At 44.5% G+C, this 12,064-nt stretch overlaps 1 protein-coding gene and 1 pseudogene across 1 annotated transcript in view; one reads left to right on the forward strand and one right to left on the reverse strand.

Annotated features, from left to right (window-relative positions):
- The window catches only part of LOC102879717 (serpin A11), a 37,894-nt gene that overhangs the window by 14,374 nt on the left and 11,456 nt on the right, over positions 1-12,064 (reverse strand). The gene's annotated exons all lie outside the window — the stretch shown is intronic.
- On the forward strand, positions 907-1,025 carry LOC112473766 (annotated as a pseudogene).

Below are 12,064 nucleotides of genomic sequence, written 5' to 3' on the forward strand. Positions count from 1 at the left end.
ACACTAAATGTAAGGCCTACTATCTAGGGATAGAAGATGATAATATTCAAATAAAAGAAAAAAATATAGAGAATATCAAGCTCTTTATAAATTGTAAGTAATTTTATCTCGAGAGTTTTAAGTCAGTGTGCAACTTTCTTTCTTCTTTTTCTCCTGGATCTGATAAGTATCAATGTATCGCCTCCCCTCCAAAGTCGGACTTCAGCGCATGCTCTGTGATTGTGGACACGATTTCCTGAAGCATTTTTTTCCTTCACAGTGAGCATGTTGCGCTTTCTCAGTAGGGGGCGCTGCAGAGGCACTGCAGGAGGAAGCCAGTTTCCACCTTGGTTTCCAGCAGCTGCTCTGGTTGGGAGGCCAGCGGAAGGACCGCAGTGTGTGTGTGTGAGGACATCCAGTGATGTTCTTGTTACGGAACGTGCCAGAAATGTGCAGTCGGTCTGCAACCTCACAGCCCTGGCGCAGCGTGGTGGCTGCCATAATACAGCTCCATCCATACTGACTCTGGGAGCTGCAGGCTGCCTGTCCACACGGGGGCCCTGCTCCCTCTGCTTGCTTTCCCCTCTGGAGCTTTGTCTCCCATGGTCCTTCTGATGCTGCAGCCCGCCCCACACGGACACCACGTGTCCTCCTGTCTTCATGAGAGTCCATACTCCCCGTGCATATCTGACTGTGGCCTCTGTGTGCCTCGGAGGGCCGCCTCCAGCTTGCCCAGTGACTGCAGGCCAGTGAACTTCTGACACCAGTGCAGCAGCAGCACCTTCTCCAGTGAGGCTGAACCCCTTGAGGAGGGGACCCCCTTTCCGCTTGCCCCTCCTTGGATAGTCTCTGTCAGCCCTAGAGCATCCTCTACAGTTCTAGAGTTAAATTCTTTGTTATTAAGCTATGATTTTAAAAAAGTAACTAGTCTACGGCCATGCCACCCTGAACGTGCTGGATCTTGTCTGATCTCGGAAGCTAAGCGGGGTCGGGTCTGATTAGTACTTGGATGGGAGACCACCTAGGCAGACCAGGTGCTGTAGGCATTTAAAAAAAAAAAAAGTAACTATTAGTGTTTGGCAAAGTACCCGACACACATTTAACACTCAAAGGAGTTTGTTATTAAGATAATTAATGAAACAGAGATATTATTATCTCCATTTTACGAATGAGGAAACTGAGGCTCAGAAGGTTTAAGGAACTTTCTAGAGTTACATAGTAAAGAGTGGAGCTAGTATTTAAGTGTGTGTGTGTGTGTGTGTGTGTGTGTTCTTTTTCTGCTACCATTTTATGTTGCCTCTCATTCTTTGAAACTAATTGGTATAGTTTTGATGATGTTTTTATTAGAATAAAAAGTTTATGGAGGAAGTTGGGAAGAGCTAGTAGAAGCTTGTCTTTGAGGCTTATGCAAAATGTGTGACAGTCTGCTTCAGAGAGGTGCCAGGAGGACCTAGGCATGTAATCAATCTGTGACAAAGGCTTCTGTGGGAATCAGACTACGGAACAATAAAGCACCAGAGGTAAAGAAAACACCCAAACCATTGTTTGAGGCTGCCATGCCTAACGCAGAAAATGAAATGCTGAAGCAATGTACTTCCCAGAAATTGTAATGGTTTTCAGAGTCATTTTTAACTAGTTGCCAACTTCTTAGAACTGGAGGAAAAGGCCATTAGAGTTTTCGTTCTTTACACAATTTGTACAATCCACAGGTGGTTTTTCTTTTTCCATCCCAGGATGATGGAAATAACAATCCTTTTTGTAAAAGATTCTCCTGAGCACCCCTGGCCAGCAGTAGAAGGAACGTAAGATGAAAAGCCAGGTGAATAAGAAGCCTTTGCTATAGAATTGGGAACCAATGTGAAACAGCAGGTGAGAAGACAATATTTAAAGCATCAGTGACGCCAGCTCTCCACATCCACCTCTGGGTGTTATTGTCCCCAAGACACCGTGGGCTGAGATGTCAGCATTGATCTGTGGCAGAGCAAGATCAAGAGGAATCAGAGAAAGCCTCCTGGTCTTTTATCTCTGCCCGCTTGGTCCCGGACCACTTCAAGGAAGCAAAGCTTCAGTGGCCAGAGCACATGGTGGACACACAATTAGCTGTCCCGGAACGCACGTGCCAGGGATGGGAGAGGGTGGGCAGCGTCGTGCAGTGCAGTGGGCACCTCCCTCTGGAAGAGAAGGTGGCTCTCCCGGGCTGAGTCAGAGGGGGCTCAGAGGCTGCCAGAGTTCACATGATGGGGAATAAAAAAGAACGGCTTTGGGCCAAGAAAGTACAATTTTAGAACTTTCCACCCAAGGCTACCTTTAGCTGAGAATAACTCCTAAACTGCACCCCCGTTCTGCTTGCAAATCCAGTTTTCAAGACTCTCCCTTCCATCACTGGCCCTCAGCGGAATAAATCATTTTGCAAAATATTCATTATATGCAGCTGCCTTACGTTATAGTGCTGGGAAAGCCAAGAGCAGAAAACCGAAAAGCTATTTGACACAATTAACATGTTCAAAATGTTCAGTGAGTCTGTAGTTTTCCAACATATGGTATAAAAGCCAGCCAGCAAATGGAAGAAAAGATTTGTGCACGAGAGCAACAAAATGTATAATATGGCCATGAGTGAAATTAACAGGGGCTGCAGGAAAAAACAGGAAAAGAAAAAAGAAAACTTAGGGCCATGTCAAGATGAGGGTAAGAGAAGAGATTCCTTTTGTTCTTAGATGGAGAGACTCTGCCTTTTATAAGGTGTAAGTTTTCTCTAAGTCAATTTATAAATTCAGTGATAAATTCAGTGTAATTCCTCTTGACATCCTAGCAGAAGTTTCCTTGGACCCTGACAAGAGGATTCTAAAATTTATCCAGAAGAATTATTTTATTAAAAAATTATGGAAAATTTTTTTAAAATAAGTATAATATGGGGGACTTCTTCTATATAATAAAACTATAGTATTAACACATTTAACAATATGGTACCAGGTACAGAAACAGACATCTCACTCTAGTGAAGAGAGAATTAAGAAAAAGATCCATGTGACTATAAGAATTTGAATTATAAACAATCACAACTCAAATAAACTGTGACTACACAGTTGATTTGACATAACATTTTGGAAAGATAATCTAAAAACGTTTCAATATCCTATAATCTGCATGTCCTTTGAGTGAGCAATTTCAATTCCACAGATATATTCAAAGGATATACGTCTCGGTGTTTTTAAAATTAAATAATAACCGAAGTCTGTTAAAAGAGAATTTTAAACTAAATACCATATTTTAGGCACACCTAAAATGGAATATTATACAGTTATTAAAATAAAATGTTGTTATGTCTAGCAAAAAATTTAAAAGCAGTGTGTATATAGAAAGATCCCATTTGGTTATGTGTGTGTGCGTGCGCCTGTTTAAGCAATGTATGTATTTATTGAGAAAAATAAGTAGCAAAGGCTGACAAGATTCGCTCTGGATGGTGGGTTTTTGAGTAACTAAATTTGATTTTTCATATTGCTTTCAAAGATATTATGAAGAGCACATAGCGATCATGTATGACTCATGTAATTCAACATTAATAAAGGGAGCTTTTGTAGAGAGGATCGAAAAGTCCTCGTTGGTGAAGTAGGTCTGTCTCATTTGCTATGCCATACAATTGATGACATCAAGTGTCTTACTCATTTGGCCATGGGACACATTAGCCCTAAGGGAAAGATCTCTCAAGGACAAATGTCTTGGCAGACGGTAGAAATTCTGAACCCCAATTTAGTTTCCCATTTGTCTTGCCAACTGAAACCTGAGCTTCAGGTTCAAAGCCCAATTGTTCAGATCGTCTTATCTAGTTCAGCTACGTCAGATGTTCGTGGCATATCCTTGACCTTTTTAGAGCCATTGCAGGTGTCAGTCATTCGAACAATACTTCTGTGCCTTTTAAAATCAGAGCGGGAAGAATTGTACTAATATAAAGACCACCTGGAGCTGGATTCCAAAAAGAAACAAAAAAGATGTTTTTATGTCTACAATCATCCATACTCTTTCTTATCACTAAAAGCTATGTAGCTTATATACCTTCTCTTGCTTCAAAAGCCAAGAACTTATAACTAAATTCAGTGCACACACATGGACAATATGAATGATTGACACAACTATTTCTGCCTTTTTTCATACTCTTTAAAATGGCCTACCTTGTATAAAAAAAACCTTGAGTTATATTCTTTCATATTGTGTAGTTATGTAAAAGCCTCAGCCCCTTTGGAAAAAAGTTAGATTCACGACCCGTTCCCTGGGAGGCTGAGATGATGGAAAAACTGTGACCTTCAGAGGTAGGTCTTGTCAGCCTGGCTTGTAGGGAGGTCCAGGGCTGGTTTTAAAGCCAGTGCTGGCAGGTCCAGACTCAGCCCTGCAGGAAGAGTGCAGGGTGACCTAGAGGTGACGCCGGGCAGGCGCAGCAGGCTCTGTCTGGTTCAGGAGGCCGCAGAGGAAGGAGCATTCCTGAGGAAATGAGCATTTTATGAGCATTCCATGTCCCCATGGAGACAGGCTTCAGGCTCCAGGGGGAGGGAGGGAGTTGAACCCACAGGGGTGGAGGCCTGTGGTGGAGGCATCAGGGCCAAGGACGGTGTCTCCTCCAGCACATGGACAGCTGCAGGCACAGACAGTGAGGCCCAGTGGTGGCGGCTGAGGTCACTCGCGATGGAGACATTCCCATTAATGAAGGATTCTCATTCCCATTAACATCCAGACAGGAAAAAGAATTAATGCCCCAAGACACCCCCAGTCCATCTGCCAATTCATCAACCTGCTCCGGCTGGAGAGCCCCTACCTCACCTGTGGTCCAGCCTCTGTCTTCCAGGCGCAGAGTTACCTTCCAAGGAGTGTATGCCAAGCGGTCCAGGCGCAGAGAAGAACAGCCAAGAGCTCTGGGCCCGGGGAAGTGTCTCACTCACTCTTCGGTTTCACTTCTCTTTCAACTGGCGGGATTGTATCTCACGTGCCTCTGAACTCTTAGCGTGTCTCATGCCAGCGCCTTTCACCTGACGTTCAGTAGCCATGGCTGTGTTCTTATTTTTTCCCTATTATAGAATACATGTTTCTAAGGTTGCTTAATAGTCTATGCTAGAATGGCACCTGACTCCTAGTCCAGGTTTGCTCCCCAGGCACTGAGTGACCTTGGGGAAGGAGAGAACTTCAGGTCTTCAGATCTCAGGTAATTCTTTAAAAAGGGAAAAGAAAGAAAGAAAAAAGAACACTAGGTAACATAGTAAAGACCACAGAGTGCTGTTCCTTAAGTGGGTGACACAGAACCCCAAATCTATAGGACGTTAAGAAGTGTTATGAGAAAAAAAATATTTCTGTGATCCAATGACTTGATACATTCTGGAAAAACGAAGCAAGGGAAGTTTCCTTCCTCAGGACTTCTCGGTGGTCTGAGATGACCTCACCTGCAGTTTTGCAAAAGGTTGAGTATCAGCCACGGTGGTGGGGGCACGTGGGCCACGTGGCTCCCATCCTTCAGCAAGCCGGCCCAGATTTGTTCACACAGCAGACGTCGGGGTCCTGACCTGGCTCCATCTCACAGCACTTCATCTGAAGCCTCTTTAACCAAAGGCACGGCTCTCTCTACGCTGATGCTGACTGGCCTTCTCTTTAGCTTAATAGACCTTTCTTGTCTCCTGGCCCCTCATGAGTGTTGACCACATACGCTCCTCCCTGGGTTGCCAGATTTGACACGTAAAAATACAGCACACCCTGTCAATTTGAATATTATTATATACTCAACAACAAAAATTTTTAGTATAAGTTTGTCCCCAACATTGCAGGGCTATAGTTATACTAAAGGTTATTTGTTGAAACTCAAGTTTAACTGGGCATCTTGTATTTTATCTGACAACTATCCTCTCCCACAAGTCTTCCTCAGCCCAGCCTCAGGGGAGGAGACGCTGACTTGCCACCAGGATGTGCCGATGACTCTCCATAACCAGTAGAGGGCAGGACGAGCCTTTGGGGCAGTGGATACGGGATGAACATCTCGGTACTTCTCTCTGTGTAAATGGTGTGTGATAACATGTAGGCTTAGGGGACCTATCTCAGCGATCCCAGTTACTCTGAGAAATATTTGCCCTTCCGACATGAAGCCGATCAAGACATGTCCATAGACGCATTTGATTCGGCATTGCCTCATTAATCTTGCTCTGTGTGGTGCTGAAGTCAGCAGACTTCTCTGACCAGGCTATCTGGATATTATTTAGACATTGAGTGGCCTGGATATTTCATAGATACTTCGAAATGCTGACCCACACACTGAATTCAAGACTTGGACTTGGGAATGTTGCCCATAGGTGCAGAACCTGTGGGTTTCAATGTCAGTCAAGGAACACATTCCCATTCAGTTTTCTGTCCTCCCAGGAGAAGGCTCGGCTATCTCGCTCGCTATCTAACACCTCCGCAGGCCTATCAGAGCCCTTCGAGTGGGTGTGGTCATCCTCGGCTTCCACTTTAGGGGGAGGGCTTTCTTTCTTACGCGGGCAGCCAGGGCAGGATAACAGCCCATCCACATTGAGCATGGGGCATTGGGGCACGCGTATTCCCTTTCAGTCTACTTTCTGGGTACATCGCAACCTCATACTCCCTCATTCCCTCACCTGCCATCGGCTTTCAGTCTTGAAACATCTTAAGAGCAAGATTCCAGATTTGGGTTTGGGCTTTGGGCAAAATAGGACCAGTGGGTCTGAGGCATAGGTCAGTGGATCCAGCCCAGTTGACCAGGGTTTTTAGATGATATTTGTTCAAAGCCGTAGCCGACAATATAACAAACCTTGGATGTCCATTTGTCTTTTGCGCCGTGTTTAGACATCACTGTCGGGAAACTCATGGGAGTTTCTAGATCTTTGTCCTATCACAGTCTTAATAGAACACTGATTTCTAACACATTAGAGAACAAAAACAAAATAAAACCCTATTCTACAATATTGAGAGATCCAAAAAAAGAGGTAACAACATTTCTTACCACCAAGAGTCATCTCACACAATGGAATTGCCACTGGGGATTGCAGACAAGTCTGGTGGGGCTCACCAGAGAAACGGAACCAGTAAGAGGTATCTATATCCATATCTGTAGCAATATTCACATCTATAGCTATAGCCATATCTATATATATTTATAGTCATATGTATATCTATATCTGCTTTATTATATGGCATTGGCTCAAGTAATTTTGGAGGCTGGCAAGTCCTAAATCTGCAGAGCTGACATCCCAGTTCAAAATCCATCAGGCAAGAAGATTCTCCCTTATTCAGGGGTGGGTCAGCCTTGTGTTCTATTCAGGCCTTCGACTGATTGGATAAGGCCCATCCAGCATTATGGTAAGCAATCTGTTTTACTTAGTCTGCTGATTTAAATGTGTATTTCATCCAAAACACTCTCACAGAAACACTCAGAATAATGTCTGGGCACCAAACGTCTGGGCATCCCAGGGCCTAGTCGAGTTGATATAAAATTGTCCATTGCATGGAGTTATCAAAGCTGGCATGGAATTCATTTAAAAACAGATCAAACATAGCCAAAGAGAGTCGGACATGGGGACGAGGCAACTAAAAAACATCCAGACAGGAAAAAGAATAGAAAATGCAGAAAAGAACATAACAGACATGTGGGACGTGATAGAAACATCTAATAGGTATGCGATTGTGGTTCCAGCAAAAGAAGAGAGAATCGGAATAGATGCAATTTTTAAAAATTGTCCAAAACAGACATCAAATCACATATTTAACAAGTTGTATGAACCCTAAGCAGCATTAGTACAGGAAAAAAATGCACCCAGGGACATTATTTTAAAATGGTTGAAAGACAAAAAACAAAGAGAAAATTTTAAAGCAGCCAGAGGGAAACAATTCATTACCTTCAAAGGATAATATTAAAGATGATAGATAATTTCTCAACCAAACTGTGAAAGCCAAAATATAATGGAATGACATCTTTATAGCACTGAAATTCTAAACCTGGTGAAAACACCCTTCAGGAGCAGAGGTAAAAAAAGATGTTTTCAGATGAATCAATCTGTTTTCTGGATCGTGAAAACAGAGGCACTACCAGTATTTTTTGTAATAAAGTATTTTTAGAAATTTAATACAGGAATTGGGGCTTACAAGGGGAGGCGGGGTCAGGGGCCATGAAGGTCTGGGCAGCTCTGCTGCTGGAGGAACAGAGTCACCAACTACTTGAGCCTGTGACTGGCATGGGCCACATAACAAACAAACATTAAAAGCAAACAAAACAAGCAAACAAAAAGCTCTGAAAATAGTTCTGAAAAGCAAAGCTGGAGAACTTGACTTAATATCAAGATTTATTATAAAGTTACCATTAATTAAGATGGTGTGGTATTGACACAAGACAAGATAAATGGTTCCATAAAATAGTAGACAGTCTAGTCTCAGAGCCACCGGCACACGGACAACTTAGAGCTCTCAGCAGTGTTTCTGGCTGGAATGAAAGGAGTGGAAATTCTGTGACAATTTTTGTGGGCTCGATGGGACACACGGAACCTTGAGGTGGGATGACAGATGCCAGTGGCTCCAGCGATATCTTCACTACAGGGTCCTGTGTGTTCATGTAGGCTGTACCTGGCTAGGGGCTTGGTGCCAACATTCGAAACCTAGTTACCTGCAATCGAAAACAACATTGGGCTATCTGGGCCTGTATAGTTCAAGACCCACTGGAGAGATCATCAGAGATCTTTAAAAATATAAATTTCAGGTAGTTGTTGATTTACTGTGAAAATACATTCTTCTAGGTGGTTAAAAGGTCTGTCTGGAGTATAACTACATCTGGAATCTCCAGGTGGGAAGAATCTTACTTAAATCACAGGTGATTGAAAGCGACGACTTAAAAGGAAGGAAAGAAGCAACCAAGTAAATGACCACTAACAATGACGCTTTTGTGGAGAAAAGTTCCAGGGCTCTCACTCATGTGTGCCTTGCAGGTTCAGCCCTGATCCCGGGGCCAGAGGCTTCCTTTCAGTGACACAGTGTCATAGCAAATGTCCCTACGGCAAGAATGGTTTTGCCCACCCGATGAAGCCTTTCGTGTCTAGGCAAAGTGGCTGAAGCTTCTCCATCCACACCTTTGAGTTTTGAAAAAGTGCTGTTTACAGGATTTCAGTGGGAGGGGTCACATCTGACACCTGTACCAGTGGCCGCTTGGGATTTAGACATTCCCCAGAGCTGACTGTGCTCTGCGGGAATAAAGGGCAGCCTTGATGGCTGGGGCCGCCAAGAAGATGGGGTGGGAAGGAATAATTGTTCATTGAGCACCTACTGGATGTCAGAACTTAATGCCTCACGCTCATGGCCTCATTTGATTTTTACTACAATTCTTAAAATAGCTTTTATACTTTCCATATTGCATAAGAAACTGGGGCATAAGGGAACCAGCAGTATGTCCGAGGCCACCCCACCAATGGGCAGGTGTAAGAATTCACTGGAGTCCAGAAGTCTTGATTCACCTGGCCTCCCAAGGAGAGGGGAGGAAGGCAGTCAGAGAGAAACTGTGCTGTCTGCACAGCCTGGAATAGATCGGGGTCCCTCCCACTAAATGCCATCACACAACTGTGTGCACCTTTATACCGTGTCCTTCACCAAGCTGTTTTCTTCCCCATCTCTGCGTCTTTGCCTCACACTCGCGGCCACCAGTTCCACCATGTGACATGACTTCCCCCTGTAGGGGAGGAAAAATAATTTTCCATCTACCCTTCTAAATTCTTCTGGCCGGTCTAATAATCCAATTGACATGAGACAGATTAACGGGAAAATAACCACATTTATTACCTATGTACGTATGGGGGTTCCATCAGCACATAGTTGGACCGTAGGACAAACCAGGCAGGAAAGCGGAGTGGGGAGAGGGAGGCAGGCGTCTGGGCTTCACAGGACAAATTCCTGCAGGGCCACCCGGAACAGTGGGACGTGGAAAGGTGTCTAATAAACAAGCTTCGTTAGTGCGATTCCTCTCTCTGCCACATGTAGTTTTACTGCCAATCTTTAATCACGTCTTTTTACCCAAATTTCCTTAGACAGGGAAAGGCGAGGGTCAAAGTTCCTTTCCGAGTCTTTTGTTTCTTAAAAATAACCAGCTGGACAGCATACGGAATGTAGTTAGTAATATTATAATAACTATGTACAGTGTCAGATGGGTACTAGATTTATTGGGGTGATCACTTTGTGAGTTATATAGATGTCTAATCGCTATGTTGTACACCTGAAACTAATATAATATTATTGTATACCACTGTAATTGAAAAATAAAGAAATTATTAAAAAAAGGAATCATGCTTCTAGGAATGGTTATATACAAAAAAAAAATAAAGCATTTCAATATTAACAAAAAATAACCAGCTTAAAATAATCAATATCTCCAAATGGCGTATTTTGAAGCTCTGCTTCCCCTCACCCCTCACGACATTAGATTAGTAAAGGGGTTTTGCTGTGTATTCTGTGCCAGTCCCTGTCTCAGGTGACATCAATAAATATATGACTAAGCATGTCTCTGTCGTCACTAAGTGCTTCTTAAAACATCAGTTTCCACCCACACTTCTGGGTCATTTCCTGTAAAGTCTTCCCCAAACGCTTCTGCTCCTGGGGTTTCTTCCTTCCCTTCCCCACTCTGCCCAAGAGCCAGGTCCTTGCAGAGCCGTAGCAAGGACAGTGCGGGTGGATGGCTTTTGAGTTGTGCTCTCGGGAGCAGGCGTGGGATAGAGGATGGGGACTGTGGAGCCCAAAAGCGTGGGTTCAAATCCAGGCTCTGCTATGGGCTGGTGAACTGTGCCTTGGTTTCCCCACTGTAAGATGGAGACACAGCAGAAACGATTTCTCATGATCGTTGCGAGTGCCACATTTGTTGATATCCGTCAACTGCTCAACTGCCTGTCACAGTGTCCAGGACGCAGGGAGTGGCGGTGAACATCAGGCACATCTCATGCCCTCCGGCACAGTCAACTTCTGCAAGGAGACGCTGGACGCAGAGAGGGAGGCTCCAGGGGTCTGTGATCACCATGACCGTCGACTGCCTTGGGATGGCAGAAGAAGAATCTTTCTTCCAGTTGCAATTTCCCTTCATAGGGAGGGTGAAAGGGAGCACGTTACAGCCTTCAGCTCGAATCCAGCTTCGCCGCTGGGCACCCCCCTTGCTGCCCCTTCACGGGCATCATAGAGACTTTCCTGGGTGAATTCTTATTCATGGAGAACTCGTCCTGCTGTCGTATAGTGTCCGCGTGTGTGTGTACACACATACATATATATATACATATGTATATATATATATGTATTTTTTACTTATTTGTTTTGTTTCCTGTCTGTTTTCACCCACGAGAATGCAAACCCCCCAGACAGAACTTATTGTCTCTTTTGTTCACTGCTCTATTCCCAGGGCCTAAAACAGTAACTGGCACATAGTAGGTGTTCAGCAAATCTGTGTTGAAGTAGAGAATGTGTGTGCCCAATAGCCTTGTGCATCACCCACGTAATGGCTGTCTACACACTTTAATGTAAGCATTTGTCCAATATCCATCTCCCCTGCAAGTCTGTGAGCCCCACGAGGGCGTGTGTCTGTCAGATTTCCCCCTCAACTCTCAGAATCTTTCAGAACGCCTGACCCAATGTAAGATGTTCGATTAAAGATCCTCTCTCTTTAATATTTTTGGCTTGCGTGTCCCCAGGCAAGTCAGCATTTATTTCTTCAGGAGACAAGTCCACTGTTGGGGAGGACTTGGGTAAATTTTCCAGAATATAGCTATTACTCAATCTTTAATTCAAAACAACGGAGAGGTATTATGCATGGCAGGCTGCCCTGGCCGTGGGGTGGACCTTCTGCAGCTCCTTCCTTTTGAATAAGAGAAGCGGTGTCCACAGACCCAATAGGCAGGCAGAGCAGGGTGGGGAGGGGTTGCAGAGGGTTGAGAGGGGCCGGCGGGACATGGGATGCTGCGTGCTGGCGGCCTGTGGAGGAGGGATGTGGGAAGGGCCAGAACAGGGCATGGGGTCAGGGTGCACCTCCAAATGCAGCACCTTCCCACCAGCACCTCATCCTGGCTTCGCCTCCCTCGGTCTTACA

This window comes from Pteropus alecto, unplaced genomic scaffold (genome assembly GCF_000325575.1).
Source record: "Pteropus alecto unplaced genomic scaffold, ASM32557v1 scaffold8, whole genome shotgun sequence".
In the NCBI taxonomy this organism is placed as follows: Eukaryota; Metazoa; Chordata; class Mammalia; order Chiroptera; family Pteropodidae; genus Pteropus; species Pteropus alecto.